We start from the raw sequence: 16,815 nt of genomic DNA, 5'->3' as shown, positions 1-16,815 counted from the left end.
CAGGGATGGGGGAGCCTGATGGGCTGCCGTCTATGGGGTTGCACAGGGTCGGACACGACTGAAGCAACTTAGCAGCAGCAGTGTATATATGTCAATGCTACTCACAATTTGTCCCACCTTCTCTGTCCCCTGCTCTGTCCACAAGTCTGTTCAATTTTTTTAAAATTATTATTCTCTTAATATTTTATTTTGATGTTTGGAACTCTTGATGCAACATTCTAGAGAAAGGATCTGAACAGGACCTCCTATGCCCAAGGGACTGATAAAGGAAACAAATCTATTTATTCTTTGTGATTTGATGCACAGATGAAAAACTTAACACACAATAACAGAAGTTGGTCGTTAATAAATCATATCCTAGTCTCTTTCAGTGCTTGGGCAAGCAGACGGCATCTTCAGTTTTGCCACGTCGACTTCTAGCTCTTTTGTAGTTGTAACACTGCAAGGTCAATGATGCATATGTCCAGAATCAGTTTAAAATACTGTCAAATTCCTTTTCTCTTAGTTCATTTATTTTTCACTGTCTCTTGGTCCCAGGTGTATCTGAATGATTACCTTTCATCACTTGCTGCTATTGCTCGTTGGGGTGTTCTCAATTGTCCCCGTATTTCGTGGGCGGGTTGGGAGAGGGAGCTTGGGAGGGATGTGCCGCTGTGGGAAGGTTGTGGATCACCAGGATGCCTCTGGGGATGATCCCTTCCTTGGCAGCAGGAAGTCCTCCCAGAGCCACGCCCACAATGCCTGGCAGGTATCTGTATGTGGCACCATTCAGCTCTGGATGAATTGCTTGCTGATCTATTACTGACCAGGGAGCTGTTGTGACAGAGTTCCTTGTTCACCCAGTTTATTAAGCTCTCTGGGATGCGATCTCTGATAGCCCATCGGATCTCAGTGGCAGCCGCCTCTCTCATCTCCAGTGAGGCTTGCTCACTATACCAGGCTGGGTGGGGAGTCCAGATGAGATTCCGTGCATCTTTCAAGGGACCCTGAGCAAAGCTGAAAGGCTCCGACTTGTGCACGTTGAGGGCCGCCCCTCATATCCTTCCTTCTTTGAGGGCTTGGGCTAAGGCTTCCTCATCCACCAGTCTGCCACAGGCCGCGATCACTAGGAAGGCGCCTTGCCTCATCTGCTTTATAGTGAAGTCACTGATGAGGTGGTGGTTATGTTCGTTGAGATTGCAGTGCAGGGAGACACAGTAGCTCTGGAACAGTAAGTCCTGCAGGGTATAGACTCTCTACATGCCCAGAGACCGCTCCGTCCCATCCTGCAAGTAGAGGTTATAAAACAGAACGCTGAATCCAAAGGCCTTCGCTCGAACCGCAACTGCCTGCCCCATTGCGACCGAAGCCAATGAAGCCCAATGTCTCCCCACGGATGTGCGCACCCCGCCCCCCACCCGAGGCAACCTCCCAGATCTGCTGACGCTCTGCACCAGCGTGCCTTCACGCAACACCTGGTACAGCCAGGTGTTCCGCCGGTACAGATTAAGGATGTGGCAGACGGTTGGGTCCGCTGTCTCTTTCACTGCTGCAGACAGGATGTTGCACACTGCGATCCCGAGTTCACCTGCAGCCTTGACGTCGACATAGTTGTAGCCGCTGCCTATCCACACAATCACTCCAGGGCCTTGAACTTCTCCAGGTCCTCCCTGGTGAGCGTGACGGTGTGATATATCATGGCGCCAACCGCCTCATTTAAAACTTTCTCGTGGATCTCCTGAGTGAACTGTGCATCACAGAAGGCCACAGTGGCCGGGTCCTTTAGGATGGGCATCTCTACCGGGTGCAGTCTCTACCAGCCAGCAGCGCCACCACGGGGCAGGGGTGCAGGGGGCCGTTCTGGGGGCGGATACCTTCGCAAATTCTGTCCAATCGCTGTCACTTGACTCTGTGCTTATCCACATGGGCCATTCTTTATCGAGCTTTGCACCTCTCTGATTCAAAAGGCAGAGCAGTCTTCTAAGAACTTAGGGGCCCTTGCAGGAATCTGCGGGCATTACACCACTATGAGCCCAACATAAATTTGTCCACAAACTCTGTAGTTCCCATGATGGGCTGTCTGTCTTTTTAAAGAGAATACAGCTTCATTGGTTTAAAACCGTTTAAGGCGATAAAACCCTAGTCCTGGGCAGCCGGCATCCACCACAAAGGGCTTCCACATGGGAGGCGCTGCGGCGGCGGCAGCTGTGCGGCGCTCCAGTCAGCATGGCATGGCTCGCGACTCTGTCCCTCGCTCCTCAGGCCATCGCCTGCTCCTCTGGGCCGCTTCCCGGCCACCTTAAAATGACCCACAAGTCTGTTCTTTATGTCTGCATCTCTTCCTACCCTGCAAATAGCTTCATTAGTACCATTTTTTCTAGATTCCACATATATGTGTCACTTACAAGATTTTTGTTTTTTCCAACTTACTTCTGTATAACAACATATACAACTTGATATACAACTTCTGTGTAACAACTTACTCTGTGTAACAGGCTCTACATTCATCCACCTCACTACAACTGACAAAATTCAATCCTTTTTATGACTGAGTGATATTTCACTACACACACACACACACACACACATATATATATATATATATACAGTACTTGGATGCAATCTCAAAAACGACAGAATGATCTTGTTCGTTTCCAAGGCAAACCATTCAATATCATAGTAATCCAAGTCTATGCCCCAACCAGTAATGCTGAAGAAGCTGAAGTTGAACGGTTCTATGAAGACCTACAAGACCTTTTAGAACTAACACCCAAAAAAGATGTCCTTTTCATTATAGGGGACTGGAATGCAAAAGTAGGAAGTCAAGAAACACCGGGAGTAACAGGCAAATTTGGCCTTGGAATACAGAGTGAAGCAGGGCAAAGGCTAATAGCATTTGCCAAGAAAATGCACTGGTCATAGCAAACATCCTCTTCCAACAACACAAGAGAAGACTCTACACATGGACATCACCAGATGGTCAACACCAAAATCAGATTGATTATATTCTTTGCAGCCAAAGAAGGAGAAACTCTATACAGTCAGCAAAAACAAGACCAGGAGCTGACTGTGGCTCAGATCATGAACTCCTTATTACCAAATTCAGACTTAAATTGAAGAAAGTAGGGAAAACCACTAGACCATTCAGGTATGACCTAAATCAAATCCCTTATGAGTATACAGTGGAAGTGAGAAATAGATTTAAGAGCCTAGATCTGATAGATAGAGCGCCTGATGAACTATGGAATGAGGTTCGTGACATTGTACAGGAGACAGGGATCAAGACCATCCCCATGGAAAAGAAAAGCAAAAAAGCAAAATGGCTGTCTGGAGAGGCCTTACAAATAGCTGTGAAAAGAAGAGAAGTGAAAAGCAAAGGAGAAAAGGAAAGATATAAACATCTGAATGCAGAGTTCCAAAGAATAGCAAGAAGAGATAAGAAAGCCTTCCTCAGTGATCAATGCAAAGAAATAGAGGAAAACAACAGAATGGGAAAGACTAGAGATATCTTCAAGAAAATTAGAGATACCAAGGGAACATTTCATGCAAAGATGGGCTCGATAAAGGACAGAAATGATACGGACCTGACAGAAATGATATGGACCTAACAGAAGCAGAAGAGATTAAGAAGAGGTGGCAAGAATACACAGAACTGTACAAAAAAGATCTTCATGACCTAGATAATCATGATGGTGTGATCACTGACCTAGAGCCAGACATCCTGGAATGTGAAGTCAAGTGGGCCTTATAAAGCATCACTATCACTATGAACAAAGCTAGTGGAGGTGATGGAATTCCAGTTGAGCTATTTCAAATCCTGAAAGATGATGCTGTGAAAGTGCTACACAAAATATGCCAGCAAATTTGGAAAACTCAGCAGTGGCCACAGGACTGGAAAAGGTCAGTTTTCATTCCAATCCCAAAGAAAGGCAATGCCAAAGAATGCTCAAACTACCACACAATTGTACTCATCTCACATGCTAGTAAAGTAATGCTCAAAATTCTCCAAGCCAGGCTTCAGCAATATGTGAACCGTGAACTTCCTGATGTTCAAGCTGGATTTAGAAGAGGCAGATGAACCAGAGATCAAATTGCCAACATCCGCTGGATCATGGAAAAAGCAGGAGAGTTACAGAAAAACATCTATATCTATTTCTGCTTTATTGACTATGCCAAAGCCTTTGACTGTGTGGATCACAATAAACTGTGGGAAATTCTGAAAGAGATGGGAATACCAGACCACTTGATCTGCCTCTTGAGAAACCTATATGCAGGTCAGGAAGCAACAGTTAGAACTGGACATGGAACAACAGACTGGCTCCAAATAGCAAAAGGAGTATGTCAAGGCTGTATATTGTCACCCTGCTTATTTAACTTATATGCAGAGTACATCATGAGAAACGCTGGGCTGGAAGAAACACAAGCTGGAATCAAGGTTGCCAGGAGAAATATCAATAACCTCAGATATGCAGATGACACCACCCTTATGGCAGAAAGTGAAGAGGAACTAAAAAGCCTCTTAATGAAAGTGAAACTGGAGAGTGAAAAAGTTGGCTTAAAGCTCAACATTCAGAAAACAAAGATCATGGCATCTGGTCCCATCACTTCATGGGAAATAGATGGGGAAACAGTGGAAACAGTGTCAGACTTTATTTTTCTGGGCTCCAAAATCACTGCAGATGGTGACTGCAGCCATGAAATTAAAAGACGCTTACTCCTTGGAAGGAAAGTTATGACCAACCTAGATAGCATATTCAAAAGCAGAGACATTACTTTGCCAACAAGGTTCGTCTAGTCAGAGGCTATGGTTTTTCCTTTGGTCATGTGTGGATGTGAGAGTTGGACTGTGAAGAAGGCTGAGCACCGAAGAATTGATGCTTTTGAACTCTGGTGTTGGAGAAGACCCCTGAGAGTCCCTTGGACTGCAAGGAGATCCAACCAGTCCCTTCTGAAGGAGATGAGCCCTGGGATTTCTTTGGAAGGAATGATGCTAAAGCTGAAACTCCAGTACTTCGGCCACCTCATGTGAAGAGTTGACTCATTGGAAAAGACTCTGATGCTGGGAGGGATTGGGGGCAGGAGGAGAAGGGGACGACAGAGGATGAGATGGCTGGATGGCAATACTGACTCGATGGACGTGAGTCTGAGTGAACTCCGGGAGTTGGTGATGGACAGGGAGGCCTGGCATGCTGCAATTCATGGTGTCGCAAAGAGTCGCACACGGCTAAGCAACTGAACTGAACTGATACCTATATACCACAATGTTGTTATCCATTCATCTGTTGAGGGACATCTACTTGTTAGCTTTTTAAAATGGATATATTGTTTTTATTTATTTTCTTATCTAAATTATATATTTTATACCTAATTTTATATTTTTAAGTTTGCTTTTTTCCACCCTAAATCACCATCAAACTGCATACACTTTTGGTTCCATGAAACCTATATCTTTCCCACCTCTATTATATTACCAATCAGAGACTCTAAAGATGTTGGTCCACACTAGAGTCATCTTTCTGGAAGGACATATTTAGGGCCTCTCCTGAGGGGCTTCAGGCCCCGAAATGTGAATATATGAAAATAAGCCTTCACCTGTGGAATTTCAATCCCCTGCTGACAAAGCTGCATATATTGTCCTTCAACTCTCTTCTCACATGAACACTTCTCTCATCTTCCTTTTTCATTTGTGTGGCTTTATCCTAGTCTTCCAGTTGATAACATTTGATTCAGTGCTTTTAGATCCATGTGACTTTTCCTTCTCCAAGAGGTCACATGCCTGACTCCCAGCCACCCCTGCACAAAGGTCCCAAAACTGCTCAGGAAACATGGTTTCATACTTCAAGTTCTAAATAAACAGTTAATAGAACCCTTCATCCTGCTTCTTTGCTAGCTACTGCTATGAGGGACTCATGTGATCTTGTTGTCCATCCCCACCAGAGCAAGGAAGTCTATACAAATCCTATTTCTCCACAGGGCATCCTGAGAAAGAAGAGAACCCTCTTCTCTCAAAATTTGGAACTGGGATCTCAAACACTTATAACAATGTTCTCTGCTGCTTGACTTGACCCATGGAATCATAACAAAGAGAGAAACAGTGTTTATTTAACTCAATTACTGCCTGGTTTAAATGGTTTTCTGTGAGTGAACAGGAAAATTAACCACCATTCTCAACATTGTTTTTAAGGCAAATTGTGCTCTTACATCACAAATAACTGGCTTAATAAATGATGGTTGGAGCACAAACTGTTGGTGCGCTGAGTAAACAAACTATTTCTTTTCAGTTTGTGAAGTTAAAATTCTTCCACTATTGCTGTAATTGGAGCTGGTTGCAGCATAAAGCAGCAGATGACTGACCACCCAGGTGTCACTATGGCTAATTATTAAAATGAATCCAGATACATGATATTTACCATCCTTCATCACCTTTATTTCTCTTTTAAAGTACAGAGCAGAGAAGATTCACTTAATTTCTGCAAAAAGGTTTGTAATAAAGAAGAACTTTTGTGTTCTGTTATATGTTGATCACTAAAGGGATGGTGCCTGTAAGTTTAAATTATACACAATGTTCCACCTCTGGGAACACTGCCTCCCAGGTAAGGAGCATTATACCTTTTGCTCACAGCAAACATCCTGACCAGGCCTACTTGGGAATGAATACAGGAATGAAGAAATTAACACATCCTCTCTGGAGACTGACCAGAAGCAGGAAATTTTTTACTTTACTTTTTCCCCTTTTAGTATAAAAGAAGCCTGAATTCTAATTAGGCAAGATGGTTCTTTGGAACACAAAGATCTGCTTGCTTTCTGAATCAAGTCTCTATTCCTTGCCCCAACAGCTCATCTCTAGATTTACTGGTCTTCTGTGTGCTTTGCAGAACTGTTTGAACTTGATAACAGGTTCAGAAGTTGCAAAAACTTTCATTTCCTTTTTGCTGCTGTGGTCTTTGGGGATCACCCATTGCATTTTGTTTGAAGTGAAAGTGAAAGTGTTAGTTGCTCAGCTGTGTCTGACTCTTTATGACCCCATGGACTGTAGCCTGCCAGGCTCCTCTATCCATGGGATTCTCCAGGCAAGAATACTAGAGTGGGTAGCCATTCCCTTCTCCAGAGCATCTTCCCAACCCAGGGATCAAACCCTGGTCTCCTGCAGTGCAGGAAGATTCTTTACCATCTGAGTCACTAGGGAAGGCTAGTTTTTTTGTTTAATGTTGCCCTAATCTGAGATTCAGTGCAGTAGCTCAGTGGAAGATCCAGGCCGGACCTGGGGCCGAAGGACAGAGACAACAACTTTCAGCATATTGTGTGAGTCTCTATTCAAGTCATCTAAAGCTGCCTTGAGCTGCTCCAGTTCCTCATAGCCCATTAGTTTTCATTCAAGTTTGTAGAACTAAGCCTTATGATGATGTCTAGTCCAGTGCCACGCAAAGCATGACCCTCATATCAGCAGCGGTCTGCAAGCTGTTACCAGTCAACAGCTGTACCAGTTGTTACAAAAGAAATACAGAAATCAAGGGAATGTTTTTAAAACAAAACCTTGTACAGTCAGCTGACATTGCTGTGCAACATCACATTTAAGTATATTATCAGTCATTTCATTGGACAGCAAACACCCACTTTGGTTGTTATCAAACTCACCAAGTGAGTTACCTGTGATGTCAAGCACAGTAAGACCATGTGTTGGTCTGCAAGAGAGTATAAGTGAAAAAAAAAATTTTTTTTAACCAGCTCTCCATGATAATTTTTAAAGCTTTGGTCTAGGTTACCAAGAGGGCACTGGGAGGCAGGAAAATTTTAATGAATGCAAGTTGAAAAGAACTGGGACCTCTGTGGACATAGTCCTGATTTCTGTGCAGACTCAGATAACTCTCCAGCTTTGTCATGCCCTTAAACTTGAATGAGTGTACTAGGGCTAAGTTGTGCCTGGTCCCAGGTGGATAATGTATGTGTGTTAAGTCACTTCAGCCGTGTCGACTCTTTGCAACCCCAAGGACTGTAGCCTGCCAGGTTCCTCTGTCCATGGAATTCTCCAGGCAAGAATATTAGAGTGGGTTGCTGTTCCCTTCTCCAGGGGATCTTCCCAACCCAGGTATTGAACATGGGTCTCCCACATTGCAGGTAGATTCTTTACCATATGGGCCACCATGGAAGCCCAGCTTGGATGATATTCCACGATAAACAGCCTCTTCAGAGACTGCGATGCACTTTGCTTCCATCCAGCAGAGCAGAGGTAACTGACGTCCAGTACAGCTCTGGGGTCCAAAAGAAAAGCCACACAGGGACATCTAGTGGTAAGGAGAAATCGCCAACCTGCTCCAAAGGAGTCCAAGAATTTCCAAACCCCAAGCCGCCTGGGGAATTTGGATTCATTTATTGAATTTTACCTCGCACTCTAGCAAATTAGTCACTGCGTTTGAAGGAAAGCAGAGGTCAACGTAATGCCCGGCCCCTGAAATGGAGCTGGACACTCCAGCCACTTGTCAGGACACCTCTAACAAGTCTCTACATCCAGAATGAAGCAAAGAGTGAAGGCAATAGATAGATTCTTCAGGCAAGAGTGCCAAGGAGAGAATACAGATAGAAGATCATCATTTTACGAACAATTACTTCAGTACTGTCTTTCTGGTTGGCTGTAAAATGGACCTAACTCCAGAGAGGCAGAAATGAAGCAAAGGTCCAAAATAAACTGAATACATTAAAAACAGTCCTCCAAACTTGCTGATCTATAAATTAGCATCAGCAAAACTCTTAATGAGATTTACCTGTGAGTTCCCCAGCAAGATGACAAAGCCAAATCAAAGCTAGCCACCCAGATTGATAAAACAAAGCCCTTAGAAGAAGCAGATCTCTCCTGGCATTTGATGGAAAGACTGAAGCTACAATAAATAAAGTTGTGTCAGACTTTTGTTGTCAAAAGCTGACTCTTACACAGGCTGATAGATGTGCAAATAAATTCAATTAGGTCCAAATTAATAGCTAGTAAAAATCATAGTAGATTTTACTGTGAGAAACATATCTAAGGTCTATAATTGGTGGGTTTTGCCTTTTTATGCGTTGTTGTTTAGTCATTCACCAGAAAAGCCCTATACTACAACTCATGTATCATCATATAGCTTTTTAAAGGTATCTAATGGAATGGGCTTCCCTGGTAGCTCAGCTGGTAGAAAATCTGCCTTCCGTGCAGGAGCCCTGGGTTGCGAAGATTCCCTGGAGAAGGGAACAGCTACCCAGTCCAGTATTCTGGCCTGGAGAATTCCATGGACAAAGGAGCCTGGCAGGCTACACACAGTCAGTCCATGGGGTCGCAAAGAGTCTGACACAACTGAGCGACATTCACTTTCAGTTGATGTAACATCGAAGTTCTTCCTTCAACCCACCTACTTCCACCCAGCTAATGACCAGAAAATTATTGCAGTTGTCCAATTCATGATCATTAACACCCTTCTTGATTACAATGGCCCATTGCAGTTGAATTTGTATTACAGCTGAAACTCTTCTAACAACTTAAGTTTCTCCCTCTTTCCGAACAGAAATTTGGGACAAGAAGAAGATGAAACTGGGGAGGTGATCTCTAGTCCCTGTGTTGTATTTCTCTTCTTGCTCCTACTTCTCTGAGCTGAAACTGGATCCCCCTGCTCTCTGACTGTATTTAGACTGTCCTATCTAAATCCATGGGTCTTCCTTGGTGGCTCAGTCAATAAAGAATCTGCCTGCAATTCAGGAGACCCAGGTTTGATCCCTGAGTCAAGAAGATCTCCTGGAGAAGGGATTGGCAACCAATTCCAGTATTATTGCCTGGGAAATCCCATGAACAGAGGAGCCTGGTGGGCTACAGTCTATCGGGTAGCAAAGACTCAGACATGACTTAGCGACTAAACCACCACCATCTAAATCCACTCTATGTCCATACTGGTGAAATCCATGGTTTGCTGTTGGCTCATTTGTTGTCTGGTATTACTTCATCCTTTCCAACCAACTTCGTCTTAGGTCTATACCTCTTCTCTCCACCTACAGGTCCCGCTACAGCACTCACTGGAGTCATCCTTCGGGACAGGGATCTCTTGATGGGTCCACTAGTTTTTCAGCGATGCCATCAAGAGTATGTCAGAACTCCAGGAAACAGTTTGTGACAGTGAGTCAGTGGAGAGCTGAAGCTCTAATTTCTGGACCTCTCCCGAACCACGTGACACTGATGTTACTACTCCTTGAGCCAATCTGGTCACTCTGGAGCACCCTGTGGGGTGCACTCCTCCCATAGTTCCCTATGAGAAGCAGGGTGTTTTCATTTGATACAGCTGCAGTAGCACATTGTCACAAATGCAGCCGCTTAAAACAATGGTAAATAAATTGATTCTTTTCCAGCTCTAGAGGCCAGAGTCTGAAATCAAGTGGTCAGCAGGGTGGGTTCTGTCTAGAGGCTCTGAAAGAGAATCTGCTCTATGCCTCTCTCCTAGCTCCTAGCAGCTACTGGCAATCTTGTCATTCCTTGGCATTCCTGGATTTCATAACTCCGGTCTCTGCCTCCATCTTCCCATTACCTGCTTCTCTTTCTACGGTAAGTCCCCTATCTATGAACAAGTTCTGTTCTGAGAGTGCATTTGGTAAGTCCAACAAAGTTAGTCTAGGTACCCAACTAACACAATCAACTATACACTATTGTCCTGTAATAGGTTTATAATACTTTTTATACAAATAATACATAAAAAACAAACACAAAAAATAAAGAAAATATTTTAAATCTCACACTGTAGTGCCTTGGAAAGTACAGTACTACAGTACAACCGCTGGCATATGGGGGCTGACATCGAGTGAACAGACAAGAAGAGTTACTGACTGGAGGAGGGAGAGGATATGAGAGATGGTAGAGCTGAAGGATTGTCAGCTGTAGGAGACGGAGTGTAAACTACAATGTCACTCACACCTGACATTGATGGAATGCATGTTCATATCTTTGAAAGTTTGTAGCATGAAGTTTGTATGTAGAGGATGTACTGTGTCTGTGTCTCTTTTCCCTTCTCATCTCTGATGAGGTTTTGCCATTGGTTTTAAATCTCATCCTAATCCAGAATAATCTCATTTTGAGATCATTAATTTAATTATACCTGCAACAACTCTTTGTCCATATAAGGTCATATTTATAAGTTCCAGGGGTTAAAACACCTCAGGGTTGTGGGGGCACTATTAAACCAATGACATAGGCCTTCTCATAAAGTCCAGAGGTGTGTAGTCTCCTCAGGGGATCCCAGTAGCACCCCAATCCCACATCCAGTCTCTCTGAACTCCTTCCTTTTTGCACCAGAAGCATTTCTGCCTCCTGCCCCTCTTCCAGGAGGAATTCCCCTGTCAGATCTGCCCTCTTCCTACTTCTGAGCCTCTGCTTTCTAGTAGGTACCTAATTTCTTCTTTCTGGGAGTGATAAAAACTCAGACATACAGTAATGGTAAAAAAAAAAAAAGCATGGTTTAAAAGAGAGATTGTACTATTTGTGAGCATATTTCAAAAACATTATCTCCATTGTATATATACAGACATACACAGAGTCTATTACATCAAAACATTGGCCCCACATGGCAACATCTTAACCAAAACTGTAAAGGAGAAATTCCTGGTGGCTCAGATGGTAAAGATTCTGCCTGCAATGTAGGAAAGCTGGATTCAGTCCCTGGGAAGATCCCCTGGAGAAGGGAATGGCTACCAACTCAGTATTCTTGCCTAGAAAATTCCATGGACAGAGGCTACACCCCATGGGGTCCCAAGAGTCAGATATGACTGAGCGACTAACACTTTCACTACTCCACACTTGGAAAATAATCTAAAGTTTGGGGACTTCCCTGGTGATCCAGGGATTAAGACTCTGTGTTTCCAATGCTGAGGGCATGGGTTCCATCTTTCATTGAGGAACTAAAATCCTGCAAGCTGTGCAGCATGACCAAAAAATAAATATATAAAACACACATTAAAATACATGCAAAATGAAAAGTTTTATTTATAAAAATGATAATCACAATTACCCACTAATACAATTCAGCTTATATATATTTTCCTCTCTGCTGCTGCGGCTCCTAAATCGCTTCAGTCGTGTCCAACTCTATGCGACCCCATAGACGGCAGCCCACCAGGCTCCCACGTCCCTGGGATTCTCCAGGCAAGAACACTGGAGTGGGTTGCAATTTCCTTCTCCAATGCACGAAAGTGAAAAGTGAAAGTGAAGTCGCTCACTCGTGTCCAACTCTTCGCAACCCCGTGGACTGCAGCCTACCAGGCTCCTCCGTCCATGGGATTTTCCAGGCAAGAGTACTGGAGTGGGGTGCCATTGCCTTCTCCAATTTTCCTCTCTAGAGGACAAAATATTGTTAAAGTATTAGTTGAACAGGCAACTGCAACTTATTTAGGTTTTGATAAGCCATAGTTCTAGGTCTTAGAAGAATTTGCTCGCTGCTACCCCCTGTTTTACTATTTTATTTTAGTACATTTTAAATATAAATAAAAGCAGAGAAAACAGTACAATAATTCTCTATGTACCTACCACTCAGCTTCAACAGTTCACAACTCATGACCAAACTTGCTTCCTTGATACTTGATACCTTCGTGTCTCTCTCTAACCCATCCCTGAGTTTTGAAGCTATCACATCATCTTTAAATATTTTTCTAAAAGATGGAGACTTTTTTTTGTACATTCAATAACATGATAATCCTTGAACTTTCTAAAACAGCTTTTTTATAATTTCTTATTTTTTTAACACTGGAAACATTTTGTATTGGAGTATAGCTGATGAGCAATGTTGTAATAGTTTCGGGTGAACAGTGAAGGCACTCAGTCATACACATGTATGTATCCATTCTTCCCCAAGCCCCTCTTCCTTCCAGGCTGGCACACAACATTGAGCAGAGTTTATCAAATATTCAATCATGCTTCCATGTCCCCATTTTTTTATATCATTTTCACTTTGTTTTTGAAATAGAATCCAAATGACATCCATACATAGAGATATGATAAACCTCTCAAGTTTCTTTAAATCTTTAGGTTGTCCCCATATGTCTGTCTGTCTGTCTTTTTCTTTTCTCTCTCTTCAAGCTTTTGTTGAAGAAATGCATGGTTCATCCTATGAGGTTTTCCTCAGTCTAAATTTTTCTGGATTTATCCTCATGGTGATTTTTGTCCTTTATATTTAATGTAAATTTGTTTTCAAAAAGACAATCCCTGGTTGTCTTTGTGTGTGTATGTGTGTGTGTGTGTGTGTGTGTGTGTGTGTAATGTTATCAGTCATTGATAATAGTTACTTAGATCCAGTAATTCTTAAGGTGTTAAAAAGATAAATTATTTCTTTAATTCTTAGATGGTAGGCTTTTAAGAGCTATTTTTCCCTCATAAGCAATTGTTTATGCTGAGATACAGTTTGCGTAGGAGAGGCAAGATAAGTGCTTGGTTATTTTATATGTATATGTGACCTCCTATATATATTGTATATGCATGTGCATGCATGCTAAATCATTTCAGTCGTGTCCAACTCTTTATGACTCTAGGGACTGTAGTCTGCCAGGCCTCCATAGGGATTCTCCAGGCAAAAATACTGGGGTGGGTCGCCATGACCTCCTCCAGGGGATCTTCCCAACCCAAAGATTGAACCTACGTCTCGTACATCTCCTGCATTGGCAAGCAGATTCTTTACCACTAGCACCACCTGGGAAGACCATATATAGGTACACATCTGTGTGTAAATGTGTATATATGTATTTTATTAACACGTTAAGAAATCTTTGATGTCTTACAATTTATTGCAATTATTACACTTACTAATACTTAAGTCATTCTCCTTTTGTTAAGAGAATCAATGCATTTAGGCCCCCAAGTCCTTTAGAGATGATGTTAATAGTCTTGAATAGTATTCTTATTTTCTGATGTGACAAGATTCATTTTGCATTTCCTACATATGGCTGCTAGTCCTTTTTAGTGGCGAGAGATAGAAAATATCATCTTAGTTTTGTTTCAGATAAAATACATCACAACTTCAAACTAATACTTTCAATTCAAATTTAGGAATACAGGGTTTTTACCCAACCCAGCTGATTTCATATCCATTTCACTCTCTGCCATGCCCCAAACCCTGATTTCAATGACATAAATATAATTATTTATTTACTTTATCCATACTATTATATGATGGTCTCAGAATAAAATAAACATTACCACCAATTATATCATTACTGAAGAGAGTCTTTCCTTTTTTTAAACTTATTTTGTCCCACTGGGGATGCACAATTCAACTGTGATGTCTTAAAATCACCTGGAATAATTTCTCTCTGAAAGGTTGTACCATCAATAGGATACACTTTGAAATTTCTTTTCTTTTTGCTTTCAATATTTAGGAATTCCATTTTGTTTCTAATTTTTTTTTACTATGTAAAACATTTACATTTCCAAAGTTGCATCTTCAAAACAAAGAAAGTTAAAAGAATTTAATTAAAGGAAATTAAAAGAACAGTTTCCATCCCTCTCTCTTCCATCTATTCCCTCCTCTTCTTATATTTAGCTATTAATATAAGTTTTAAACTTTATGGTTTGTCTTTGTCTTTTTGTTGGTTTATAATCACACACACTTTCTTATGTCCTGGAGATTATTCCATAGTAACACTAAATTTTTCTCATTCACTTTATGCCTGCATAATAATCCATTCTGTGCATACATTATATTATTCAACCATTCCTTATTGGTATTTGAATTATTTGCAGTACTTTGCCATTACAAATAGTGCTTCAGTGACTAGGCTTGTTCACAAGTACACTTTTAAGTATTTTTTTTTGTTGAAAAAAAATGTTTATTATGCTTTTGTTTTTTTGTTTATCTTTAATGAGAATACTAGATCTCTTAAATATTTAAACCTTATATTTTATTTGCAGATGATATTTAATTAAGTAGTTTTAATATTAATTACAGTGCTGTGATATGGGTATGTGAAATCAGTTAATACCTCACTTTTTTAGAAATGAAAATGTTGATTCTAAACCCAATCAATTTGAATTATTTGCAGTACTTTGCTATTACAAATGGTACTTCAATGAACAGTCTTGTTCACAAGTACTTTTTAAAATATTTATTTACTAAAAGATGACTTTTGGCTGCACTGGGCCTTCGTTTCTGTGCACGAGCTTTCTGTAGTTGTGGGGCTTGGGGTTGACTCTCTAGTTGTGGTGAGCGGGTTTCTCGTTGTGGGGGCTTCTCTTGCTGCAGAGCCCAGGCTCTGGAGCGCACAGGCTTCCACAGTTACAGCTCATGGGCTCAGTAGTTGTGGTACACAGGCTTATTTGTCCCTCGACATGCGGAATCTTCCCAGATCGGGGACTGAACCCATATGCCCTGCACTGACAGGCAGATTCTTAACCCCTGGACCACCAGAGAAGTCCCATAAGTACTTTTATATTTTTGATCCAGGTATCTTTGGAATAGACTCCTAAAAATGGAAATCTGTGTAATTTTTCTCACTCATATTTTGAAACATACTTTAAAATGTTAACTCAGAATTCTAAACATAATGGTCGTTGGTTTTGATAAAGAGTTTGGGGTAATTTTTTAATTAGAAAATTTCACATTTGTGTGGCAGAGCAGTCGTGCTTTTCCTAGAGGAGCAGTATACTATTTCTCCATGAAATAGTGATAAATTTAAATCCATCAAAGATACTAGGAGCAATTCTAAAAGCAATAACTGTGACTATGTTATATGTATGCAATATAAAATCACTACCATGAGCATAAATGTCCCAGGAAAAAACAAAGATGTTAAATTAGACCTCATCAACTGTTTCTGAGTTTTCTGTTCAGTTTCATTTGGCCATAGCTTATTCTGCTCTCTGTTAGTGTAAATTCCTTGGCATTGGGTATGAAATGATGAAACATTAATGATTTTAACTACCATTTTTGAGAAGTGAGTGATGTAATGGAGTTACATTGAAAGTGTCATATTTTCTATATATCTGTGTGTGTTATACTAAGTCACTTCAGTCGTGTCTGACTCTTTGCAGTCCTATAGACTTCCCTTTTACTTTTCACCTTCATGCATTGGAGAAGGAAATGGCAACCCACTCCAGTGTTCTTGCCTGGAGAATCCCAGGGACGGGGGAGCCTGATGGGCTGCCGTCTATGGGGTCGCACAGAGTCGGACACGACTGAAGTGACTTAGCAGCAGCAGCAGACAGTAGCCCACCAGGCTCCTCTGTCCACAGGGATTCTCTAGGCGAGATTACTGGAATGGGTTGCCAGGCCCTCCTCTTCTATTTATCTATTCCAAGCAAAAGGAGACTCTTCCAGCCAAAGGGGCTTTAAAACTTCAATATCCATCAGAGTAACATCAAGAACACTGATCTCAGAAGACAAATACCATATGATATCACTTACATGTTATCACTCATTCCACTTATGTGACACCTAAATTACAACACAAAGGAACATATCAACTAAACAAAAACAGACTTACAGACATAGAAAACAAAGTTGTGGTTCCCAAGGGAGAGGGGGGAAGGGAGGGAAGGACTGAGAGTGTTGGATTAACAGATACAAACTATTATGAAAAGGATGGGTAGACAACAAGGTCCTACTGTAGAGCACAGGGAACTATATTCATTATCCTGTGATAAACCATAATGGAAAAGACTATGAAAAGGAATATATAATTGAAGTCAACCCATTGCAGTATGCTTGTTTGGAAAACTCTATGGACAGAGGATCCTGGCAGACTACAGTCCGTGAGGTTGCAAATAATTGGACAAGACTGAGAGACAGAGCACAACATAACTGAGTCACTTTGCTGTACAGAAGTCAAGCACAACCTTGTAAATCAACTGTA

The 16,815-nt window shown here is 41.7% G+C and overlaps 1 pseudogene; it reads right to left on the bottom strand.

Annotated features, from left to right (window-relative positions):
• Positions 1–257: 257 nt before the first annotated feature.
• Positions 258–1,911, bottom strand: LOC129641428 (C-terminal-binding protein 2-like; annotated as a pseudogene).
• Between the last annotated feature and the right edge of the window lie 14,904 nt (positions 1,912–16,815).

The sequence above is a fragment of the Bubalus kerabau genome, chromosome 1 (assembly GCF_029407905.1).
Source record: "Bubalus kerabau isolate K-KA32 ecotype Philippines breed swamp buffalo chromosome 1, PCC_UOA_SB_1v2, whole genome shotgun sequence".
NCBI lineage: Eukaryota > Metazoa > Chordata > Mammalia > Artiodactyla > Bovidae > Bubalus > Bubalus kerabau.
Note: the sequence above shows the minus strand (reverse complement) of the source record. Positions and strands in the feature narration are given on the sequence as shown.